This window comes from Artemia sp. Qi Xiang Cuo, chromosome 13 (genome assembly GCF_049724085.1).
Source record: "Artemia sp. Qi Xiang Cuo chromosome 13, ASM4972408v1, whole genome shotgun sequence".
NCBI classification, from domain to species: Eukaryota; Metazoa; Arthropoda; class Branchiopoda; order Anostraca; family Artemiidae; genus Artemia; species Artemia sp. Qi Xiang Cuo.
The window spans coordinates 13,975,502-13,986,713 of NC_142806.1; positions in this window are offsets into that span (position 1 = coordinate 13,975,502).

Here is an 11,212-nt window from a genome sequence, read left to right on the forward strand (position 1 = left end):
ATTAAAAATCTTCACCCAGAAACAATTCTCCTGGACGAACACCAAAGACATTAATAAACTTCGCCCGGAAACAATTCTCCTGGGCGAACTCCAAAGACATTAATAAACTTCGCTCGGAGACAATTCTCCTTTGACATACATCAAAGTGAGAAAAATCCTTTTTTTTCATTCTCACTAACAAAAACCATAAAACCTCCATAAATTGCTGTTGACATCCAGGAAAAACAACAAATAAATTGACCAACACTCATAACCATCCATGAAACATAAATCAATGTGAGAAAAATCCTGTTTTTTCATTCTCACTGACAAAAACCATAAAACAGACATAAATTGCTGTTGACATCCCTGAAACACAACAAATAAATTGACCAACACTCACAACTATCCATGAAACATCCATCAATGTGAAAAAAAATCCTGTTTTTTAAGTGAAAAAAAATCCTGTTTTTTCATTTTCAGTGAGAAAAACCATCTCTCTAGGGACTCTATGCCCATATATGGTGTAGGGTCACGACTTTAAGATAGCTCTCTACTTATGTTAATTTCTGCTCGTTTTGAGTTTGACTCGGTTATTTATTGTAATTTCTGTTCGTTTTGGGTTTCATTTATTTATCGATACTGATTCGTGATAGTTTCACGCTTCGTAGATTATTTGATTTTATTTTTACTCAATTTTTGTTTAATGGAGCTCTTTACTTTTCTTTGAAAAACTTATTTTGAGAAAAAAGTTTTTTAAACTAATTTCTGTTCGTTTTATATTGACATAGTCTTTTCAGGGAAAAAGAAAATAATATTTTAAATCTTTTCGTTTTTTAAGACATTGTAGTTTTGCCTGCTTTTTATATGCTGGAGAAAATTTTTAAGCAATTTTTAACAACATAAACCCTTTTATAAATCTGGACACAAATAGTACTGTTTAATTTAGTTTCATACCTCCTCTAGTTGACCTGAATTGGAAAACATGATACCATTCGCAAAAAATCTTTTCACTTTCTTTGATAGCTTAGATAAACTTACGCTATTTTGATTTTGTTAAATTTTAAGAGCAAAAGTAGCCCCAAAAGGTTGAGCATAATACCCTCGTTCTTGGGATACTACGGAGATGCCTTATTGGTAATCAGCATTATCACAGTGCATTTTGTTTTAATCTTAAGGCAACATTTAGTTTCTGAACATAACGGGCAAATGGGAGGGTGGAAGTGGAAGGATGGGAGTGGAATTGGGATTTGTTGCCCTCCAATCCCTTTCGACTGTTAAAAAGGCATCGGTCCTTTTTATTTTCAATCGAATGAGCTCTTTTCGAAGTTTACACGACAATCCTTCGATACGAAGTGCACTGGTCTAAACAACAACAAAAATTATCACTAGTCACTTTTGACTATTAAAAAGGGTACTATCCCTTTGAATTTTCAATGACCCCTTTTTTCAAGTTTCTACGACAAAGATTTCAATAAAAACCTTATATGCCTCCAGGGCATAACTTATAACCCTTGCCCTGAGGGTTGTGGGGGAGACTCATCCTCAAAAACATATTTTCTATCCAGAAATAAACTACGCTGAAAAAAATGGCTATCTCAAAATTTTTATTGGATGTGTTTGGGGGAACGACGGGCGTGGGAGGAGAGGGGGGTTTTTTTACCTCGAGTAACCTTTACCTTTTTTATCCTTTTTTACCTTTCGAGTATTAAAAGGGCACTATCCCTTTGAATTTCCAATCGAATGAGCTTTTTTTGAAGTTTCTACGGCAACGCCTTCTATAAAAACCTTATATGCCCCCAGGGCATAACTTAAAACTTCTGCCCTGAGGGCTGTGGGGGAGTATCCTCCTAAAAAACATATTTTCTATCTGGAAATCAACTACGCTGAACAAAACAGTTATCTCAAAGTTTTGATGGGATGTTTTTGGGGGAAAGATGGGCGTGGGGGGGGGGGGCTAGTTCCCCCCCCCAATCACTTTTGACTATTAAAAAAGGCACTAGCCCTTTGAATTTCCAATCGAATGAGCCTTTTATGAAGTTTCTACGACAACGTCTTCTATAAAAACCCTATATGCCCCAGGGGATAACTTATAACCCTTGCCCTAAGGATTTTGGGGGACTGTCCTCCTTAAAAATATATTTTATATCAGGAAATCAACTACGCTGAGCGAAATGGCTATTTTAAAATTTTCATTAGATGTTTTTTTGGGAATGATGGGCGTGGGGGGGGGTTAGTTGCCCTCCAATAACTTTCGACTGTGAAAAAGGGTACTAGCCCTTCTAATTTTCAATCGATTGAGACTGTTTTTAAGTTTTTACGACAACGTCTTCAATAAAAACCTTATGTGCCCCCAGGGCATAATTTAAAACCCTTGCCTTGAGGGTTGCGGGGGAGTGTCCTCCTCAAAAATATATTTTCTATTTGGAAATCAACTACGCTGAACAAAATGGCTATGTCAAATATCGATTGGATGTGTTTGGGGGAATGATGGAAGTGGTGGGGGGCTAGTTGCCCTCCAATCACTTTTGACTATTAAAAAGAGTACTAGCCCTTCAAATTTCCAATCGAATGAGCCCTTTTTGAGGTTTCTACGACGACCCCTTCCATATAAAGTGCCCAGCTCTAAAGGATAAAATAATAAATAGTACTGTTGTACCAACATCGTTCTTATATGCCCTCAAGGCATAACTAAGAACCCTTGCCCCAAGGGTTGTGGGGGGATGTTCTCCTCAAAAACATATTTTCTATCTGGAAATCAACTATGTTTAACAAAATGGCTATCTCAAAATTTAGATTGGATGTGTTTGGGGAAATGATGGGCGTAGGTGTGGCTAGTTGCCCTCCAATCACTTTCGAATACTTGAATTTCCAATCGGATGAGCTTTTTTTGAAGTTTCTACGACAACGCCTTCTATAGAAACCTCATATGCCCCCAGGGCATAACTTAAAACCCTTGCCCTGAGGGTTGTGTGGGGAATGTCTTCCTCAAAAACATATTTTCTATCTTGAAATCAATTACGCTGAACAAAATAGCTATCTCAAAATTTTGATTGTATGTCTTTAGGGGAATGATGGTTGTTGGGGAAGGCCAGTTTCCCTCCAATCACTTTCGACTATTAAAAAGGGTTCTAGCCCTTCAAATTTCCAATCAAATGAGCCTGTTTTGAAGTTTCTACGACAACGCCTTCTATAAAAAACATTATATGCCCCCAGGGCATAACTTAAAACTCTTGCCCTGAGAGTCGTGGGGGAGTGTCCTCCTTAAAAACATATTTTCTCTCTAGAAATCAACTACGCTGAACAAAATGAATATCTCAAAATTTTGATTGGATGTGTTTGGGGGAATGATGGGCGTGGGGGGGGGCTAGTTGCCCTCCAATCAATTTTGACTATTAAAAAGGGTACTAGAGCTTCGAATTTTCAATCGAATGAGTCTGTCTTGAAGTTTCTACGACAACGCCTTCTATAAGAACCTTACATACCCTCAGGGCATAGCTTAAAACCCTTGCCCCGAGGGTTTTGGGGAAGTGTCCTCCTAAAAATATATTTTCTATATGGAAAAAATATATACGCTGAACAAAATGGCTATCTCAATGTTTTGATTTGACGTGTTTGGGGGAATGATGGGCGTGGGGGGGCTAGTTGCCCTCCAATCACTTTCGACTATTAAAAAGGGTACTAGCCCTTCGAATTTCCAATCGAATGAGCCTGTTTTGAAGTTTCTACGACATCGCCTTCTATAAAAACCTTATATGCCCTCAGGGCATAACTTAAAACCCTTGCCCCCGAGGGTTGTGGGGGAGTGTCCTACTCAAAAAGATATTTTCTATCTGGAAATCGACTACGCTGAACAAAATAGCTATCTCAAAATTTTCATTGGATATGTTAGGGGGAATTATGGGCTTGGGAGGCTAGTTGCCCTCCAATCACTTTTGACTATTAAAAAGGGCACTAACCACCCCAATTTTCAATCGAATTAGCCCTTTTCAAAGTTTCTACGACAACTCCTTCGAGACGAAGTGCCTGTCGAAAAAAACACATTGTGACCACATCGTTCTTTACTTAGGCAGCGCTAGTGCGCAGCCTATGATTCCGAGTCGCTTGCAAGTGATAGCAAACTTTTGCTCCGAAACGATATTATTGTAATTAGTAGGCAAGTAAATATTGGCAGCAATGAAATCCCCACACTTAATAAGCTGGAAATGGTCACTTTGCTGGAGACAGGCAGGGAGGAGGTACGAAAATTGCAGATTATAGCAAACCCTCCCGAGGGATGTCCGTGGTTACCCGATTTGCTTGCTGGCTGTATAATATAATGATGATTTGGAGAAAAGTTTAGCAAGTTGAAACTGGCTTCCGTGAAAAAAATGTTCTTGGAGGCAAATAAGGTCATATTTCGTGGATAGATCACTAAGAAATGGCAATTTGTGAAGCACTTTACCATTTATATTCTAACAGTACACCTTGCAACCCATCATTATACAGGAGGTTTAGATGGCTGTGGTTGATAAAATGGGCATAAGGTGTGGCAGCAATTATGCTTTTTAATCTACAATTTAAACACATTTGGGGCAAATTACATGGGATAACTCTTGAAGACATTTGACCAATGCCACCATAGTGAGACAACTTGTCTTGTTGGTTGCAGTTGGCAGCGATATGACCAACACTGTTACATGTAAAGCAGCGACGGGGCAGTAAACGGAGCTCCTCAACCTTGAATAGCTTAAGGTAGATCTTAAGGGGGTCGCCAATAGCATTGTCCAGATCAGCACGACTCGGATAGTATAATTTGAAGGCTCTAGTGTCACCGCACTGAACAGCAAAATCTTGAACCAGCATAAGTAAAAATATCAAATCATAAATTAAGCGTTTTAGTTTAGAGTTTAGTTTATAGTTTTAGTTGGAGTTCTAGTTTAGTTTAGTTTTAGTTAGGAGTTTTAGTTTAGAGCTGTAGTCTAGTTTTAGTTTAAAGTTTTATTTTATAGTTTATAGTTTTAGTTTAGAGTTTTAGTTTAGAGTTTTAGTTAGAGTTACAGTTATAGTTTGGTTATAGTTAGAGTCTTAGCTTAGAGTTTTAGTTAGAGTTATAGTTTTGTTTAGTTTTTGTTAAGAGTTTTAGTTTAGAGTTTTAGTTAGAGTTATAGTTTAGTTTAATTTTGGTTTAGAGTTTTAGTTTAATGTTGTAACTTAAAGTTTTAGTTTAAAGTTTTAGTTTAGCTAAGATTTTTAGAGTTCTGAGTTTTAGCTTAGAGTCTTAGCTTAGAGTTTTAGTTAGAGTAGTGGTTTAGTTCAGTTTTAAGTAAGAGTTTTAATTTAGAGATGTAGTTTAGTTTTAGTTAAGAGTTTAGAGTTTAGTTTTGAGTCTTAGAATTTTAGTTAGAGGTATAGTCTAATTTAGTGTTAGTTAAGAGTTTTAGTTTGGGGTTTTAGCTTAGAGTTTTAGTTTATAGTCTTAGATTAGAGTTTTAGTTAGAGGTACAGTTTTAGTTAAGAGTTCTAGCTTAGAGTTTTAGTTTAGAGTTATAGTTTACTTTAGTTTTAGTTAAGAGTTTTAGTTAGATTTATAGATTAGTTTAGTTTTAGTGTAGAGTTTTAGTTTAGTGTTTAATCTAAAGTTTTAGTTTAAAGTTTTAGTTTAGTTGAGATTTTTAGAGTTCAGAGTTTTGGCTTAGTGTCTTAGCTTTGAGTTTTAGTTAGAGTTATGGTTTAGTTTAGTTTTAATAAAGAGTCTTAGTTTAGGGTTGTACTTTGGTTTTAGATAAGAGTTTAGAGTTTAGTGTTTTACATTAGAGCCTTAGCTTAGAGTTTTAGTTAGAGTTATAATTTAGTTTAATTTTAGTAAGGAGTTTTAGTTTAGAGCTGTAGTTTAGTTTTAGTTAAAAATTTTAGTTTATATTTTATAGTTCTCGTTTAAAGTTTTATTTTAGAGTTTTATTTAGAGTTATAGTTTTAGTTTATTTATAGTTAAGAGTTTAAGTTTCGAGTCTTAGCTAAGAGCTTTAGTTTAGAGTCAGAGCTTAGAGTTTTAGTTTAGAGTTGTAGTTTAGTTTTAGTTAAGGGTTTTAGTTTAGAGTTTAGAGTTTTAGTTTCGAGTCTTAGCTTAGAGTTTTAGTTAGAGTATTAATTTACTTTGGTTTTAGTTAAGAGATTTAGTTCATATTCTTATAGAGTTGTAGTTTAGTTATAGTTCAGAGTTTTAGCGTTTAGAGTTTTTCCTTAGAGTCTTAGCTTAGAGTTTTAGTTATAGTTATAGTTTAGTTTAGTTTTATTTAGAAGGTTAAGTATAGAGTTGTTGTTTAGTTTTAGATAAGAGTTTTAGTTTGGTATTAACTTAAAGTTTTAGTTATAGTTTAGTTTAGTTGTAGTTTAGAGTCTAGGGTTTTAAGTTAGAGTCTCAGCTCTCAGAGTTTTAGTTATAGTTACATTTTATTTTAGTTTCAGTTACGAGTTTTTTAGACTTGTAGTTTAGTTTTTTTAAGAGTTTTACTTTAGAGTTTTAACCTAGAGTCTTAGCTTAGAGTTTTTAGTTAAATTTATAGTTTAGTTTAGTATTTGTTAAGAGTTTTAGTCTAGAGTTGTAGTTTAGTTATAGTTAAGAGTTTTAATTTAGACTTTTCAGTTCTAGCTTAGAGTCTTGTCTTAGAGTTTCAGTTAGAGTTATAGTTTAGTTTAGTTTTAGTTTAGAGTGGTAGTTTATTTTTAGTTAAGAGTTTTGGTTTAGAGTTTAGAGTTTTAGTTTTGGGTTTTAGCCTAGAGTTTTAGTTAGAGCAATAGTTTAATTGATTTTTGTTTAGAGTTAATGTTTCGCTTTAGTTAAGAGTTTTAGTTTAGAGTTTAGAGTTATAGTTTAGAGTCTTGGCTTAGAGTTTTAGTTATAGATATAGTTTACTTTAGTTTTATTTAAAAGTTTTATCTTATATTTGTAGTTGAGTTTTAGTGAAAAATTTTATTTTAGAGTTTAGTTTTAGTTTATATTATTATCTTATAGTTTTAGTTAGAGTCTTAGTTTAGAGTTTTAGCTTAGAGTTCTAGTTTAGACTCTTAGCTTAGAGCTTTAGTTTTCAGATTAGTTTAGTTTAGAGTCTTAGCTTAGAGTTATAGTTTAGTTTGTTTTAAGATAAGTTTTTGTTAAGAGTTGTAGTTTAGAGTTTTAGTTTAGTGTCTTAGCTTAGAGTTTTAGTTGGTTATAGATTAGTTTAGTTTTAGTTAAGAGCGTAGTTAGAGTTATAGTTTAGTTTAGGTTTAGTTAAGAGTTTTAGTATAGAGTTAATGTTTATTTTTAGATTAGAGTTTTAGTTTAGAGTTTAAAGTAATAGCTTAGAGTCATTGCTTAGGGTTGTAATTAGAGTTAGAGTTGTAGTTTAATTTTAGTTAAGAGTTTTAGTTTAGGGTTTTAGCTTAGAGTTTTAGTTGAGAGTTTTAGTGTAGAGTTGTAGTTTAGTTTTAGTTAAAAGTTTTAGTCTATAGTTTATAGTTTTAGTTTAGAGTTTTAGTTTAGAGTTTTAGTTAGAGTTAAAGTTATAGTTTAGTTATGGTTAAGAGTTTTAGTTTCGAGTCTTAGCTAAGAGTTTTAGTTAGAGTTATAGTTTGGTTTAGTTTTATTTAAGAGTTTTATTTTAGAGTTTTAGTTAGAGTCATAGTTTAGTTTAATTTTGGTTTAGAGTTTTAGTTTAGTGTTTTAACCTAAAGTTTTAGTTTAGCTAAGATTTTTAGAGTTCAGAGTTTTAGTTTAGATTCTTAGCTTAGAGTTTCAGTTAGAGTTATAGTTTAGTTTAGTTAAGAGGCTTAGTTTAGATTTGCTGTTTAGTTTTAGGAAAGAGTTTTGGTTTAGAGTTTTAGTTTGGTATTAACTTAAAGTTTTAGTTAGAGTTATAGTTAAGTTTAGTTTTAGTTTAGAGTCTAGAGTTTTAAGTTAGAGTCTCAGCTCTTAAAGTTTTAGTTAGAGTTACATTTTATTTTAGTTTCAGTTAAGAGTATTTTAGACTTGTAGTTTAGTTTTCTTAAGAGTTTTACTTTAGAGTTTTACCTAGAGTCTTAGCTTAGAGTTTTTAGTTACATCTATAGTTTAGTTTAGTATTTGTTAAAAGTTTTAGTCTAGAGTTGTAGTTTAGTTATTGTTAAGAGTTTTAATTTAAACCTTTTAGTTCTAGCTTATAGTCTTGTCTTAGAGTTTCGGTTAGGGTTATAATTTAGTTTAGTTTTAGTTTAGAGTGGTAGTTTATTTTTAGTTAAGAGTTTTGGTTTAGAGTTTAGAGTTTTAGTTTTGGGTTTTAGCCTAGAGTTTTAGTTAGAGCAATAGTTTAGTTGATTTTTGTTTAGAGTTAATGTTTCGCTTTAGTTAAGAGTTTTAGTTTAGAGCTTAGAGTTATAGTTTAGAGTCTTGGCTTAGAGTTTTAGTCAGAGATATAGTTTACTTTAGTTTTAGTTAAAAGTTTTAGCTTAGAGTTGTAGTTGAGTTTTATTTAAGAGTTTTAGTTTAGAGTTTAGTTTTAGTTTAGATTCTTATCTTATAGTTTTAGTTATAGTCTTAGTTTATAGTTTTATCTTAGAGTTGTAGTTTAGTTTTGGTTGGGAGTTTTAGCTTTGAGTTGTAGTTTAGACTCTTAGCTTAGAGCTTTAGTTTTCAGATTAGTATAGTTTAGAGTCTTATCTTCGAGTTATAGTTTAGTTTATCTTTAGATAAGCATTTTAGTTAAGAGCTGTTGTTTAGAGTTTTGCCTTAGAGTCTTATCTTAGAGTTTTAGTTGGTTATAGATTAGTTTAGTTTTAGTTAATAGTTTAGTTAGAGTTATTTTTTAGTTTAGTTTTAGTTTATAGTTTTAGTATCGAGTTGTTGTTTATTTTTAGATTAGACTTTTAGTTTATAGATTAAATTATTATCTTAGAGCCATTTCTTAGAGTTGTAGTTAGACTTAGAGTTGTAGTTTACTTTTAGTTTAGAGTTTTAGTTTATGGTTTTATCTTAGAGTTTTAGTTAGGAGTTTTAGTTTAGAGCTTTACTCAAGTTTTAGCGTAAAGTTTTATTTTATATTTTCTAATTTTAGTTTAGAGTTTTAGTTTAGAGTTTTAGTTAGAGTCACAACTATAATTTGGTTATGGTTAATAGTTTAGTTTAGAGTTTTATCTAAGTGTTTTAGTTAGAGTTATAGTTTAGTTTAGTTTTGGTTAAGAGTTTTAGTTTAGTGTTTTAACCTAAAGTTTTAGTTTAAAGTTTTAGTTTAGCTGAGATTTTTATATTTAAGAATTTTAGCTTATAGTCTTAGCTTAGAGCTTTAGTTAGAGCAATGGTTTAGTTTAGTTTTAAGTAAGAGTTTTAATTTAGAGATGTAGTTTAGTTTTAGTTAAGAGTTTAGAGTTTAGTTTTGAGTCTTAGAATTTAAGTTAGAGGTATAGTCTAATTTAGTGGTAGTAAAGAGTTTTGGTTTAGGGTTTTTCCTTAGAGTTTTAGTTTAGAGTCTTAGCTTAGAGGTTTAGTTAGAGCTATAGTTTTAGTTAAGAGTTTTAGCTTAGAGTTTTAGTTTAGAGTTATAATTTACTATAGTTTTAGTTTGTAGCTTTAGTTATGAGTTTTATTTAGATTTATAGATTAGTTTAGTTTTAGTGTAGAGTTTTAGTTTAGTGTTTTAGTTTAAAGTTTTAGTTTAGTTAAGATTTTTAGAGTTCAGAGTTTTGGCTTAGAGTGTTAGCTTTGAGTTTTAGTTAGAGTTATGGTTTAGTTTAGTTTTAATAAAGAGTCTTAGTTTAGGGTTGTACTTTGGTTTTAGTTAAGAGTTTAAAGTTTAGTGTTTTACATTAGAGTCTTAGCTTAGAGTTTTAGTTAGAGTTCTATTTTAGTTTAATTTTAGTAAGGAGTTTTAGTTTAGAGCTGTAGTTTAGTTTTAGTTAAAAGTTTTAGTTTATATTTTATAGTTCTAGTTTAAAGTTTTATTTTAGAGTTTTATTTAGAATTATAGTTTTAGTTTAGTTATAGTTAGCTTCGAGTCTTAGCTAAGAGTTTTAGTTTAGAGTCATAGCTTAGAGTTTTGGTTTAGAGTTGTAGTTTAGTTTTAGTTAAGAGTTTTAGTTTAGAGTTTTAGTTTCGAGTCTTAGCTTAGAGTTTTAGTTAGAGTTATAATTTACTCTAGTTTTAGTTAAGAGATTTAGTTAATATTCTTAGCTTAGAGTTTTAGTTAGAGTGCTAGTTCAGAGTATTAATTTAAAGTTTTAGTTTAGGGTTTCAACATAAAGTTTTAATTTAAAGTTGTACTTTGGTTATAGTTAAGAGTTTTAGAATTTAGAGTTTTAGCTTAGAGTCTTAGCTTAGAGTTTTAGTTAGAGTTATAGTTTAGTTTAGTTTTAGTTAAGAGGTTTAGTTTAGAGTTGTTGTTTAGTTTTAGAAACGAGTTTTAGTTTAGAGTTTTAGTTTGGTATTAACGTACAGTTTTAGTTAGAGTTATAGTTTAGTTTAGTTGTAGTTTAGAGTCTAGGATTTTAAGTTAGAGTCTCAGCTCTCTAAGTTTTAGTTATAGTTACATTTTACTTTATTTTCAGTTACGACTTTATTGTACTTGTAGTTTAGTTTTTTTAAGAGTTTTACTTTAGAGTTTTACCTAGTGTCTTAACTTAGAGTTTTCAGTTACATCCATTGTTTAGTTTATTATTTGTGAAAAGTCTTAGTCTAGATTTTTATTTTAGTTATTGTTAAGAGTTTTAATTTAAACCTTTTAGTTTTAGCTTATAGTCTAATCTTAGAGTTTTAGTTAGATTTATAATTTAGTTTAGTTTTAGTTTAAAGTTTTAGTTTAGAGTTTAGAGTTTTAGTTTATGGTTTTAGCTTAGAGTTTTAGTTAGAGCTATAAGTTAGTTGATTTTAGTTTAGTGTTATTGTTTAGCTGTAGTTAAGAGTTTTAGTTTAGAGTTTAGAGTCTTGGCTCATAGTTTTAGTCAGAGTTATAGTTTAGTTTAGCTTTAGTTAAGAGTTTTAGCTTAGAAATGTAGTTTAGTTTTAGCTAAGAGTTTTAGTTTAGAGTTTAGTTTTAGTTTAGAGTCTTAGCTTAGAGTTTTAGTTAGAGTCTTAGTTTAGAGTTTTAGCTTAGAGTTCTAGTTTAGTTTCAGTTGAGAGTTTTAGCTTTGAGTTGTAGTTTAGACTCTTAGCTTAGAGCTTTAGTTTTCAGATTAGTATAGTTTAGAGTCTTAGCTTCGAGTTATAGTTTAGTTTTAGATAAGAGTTTTAGTTAAGAGTTGTTGT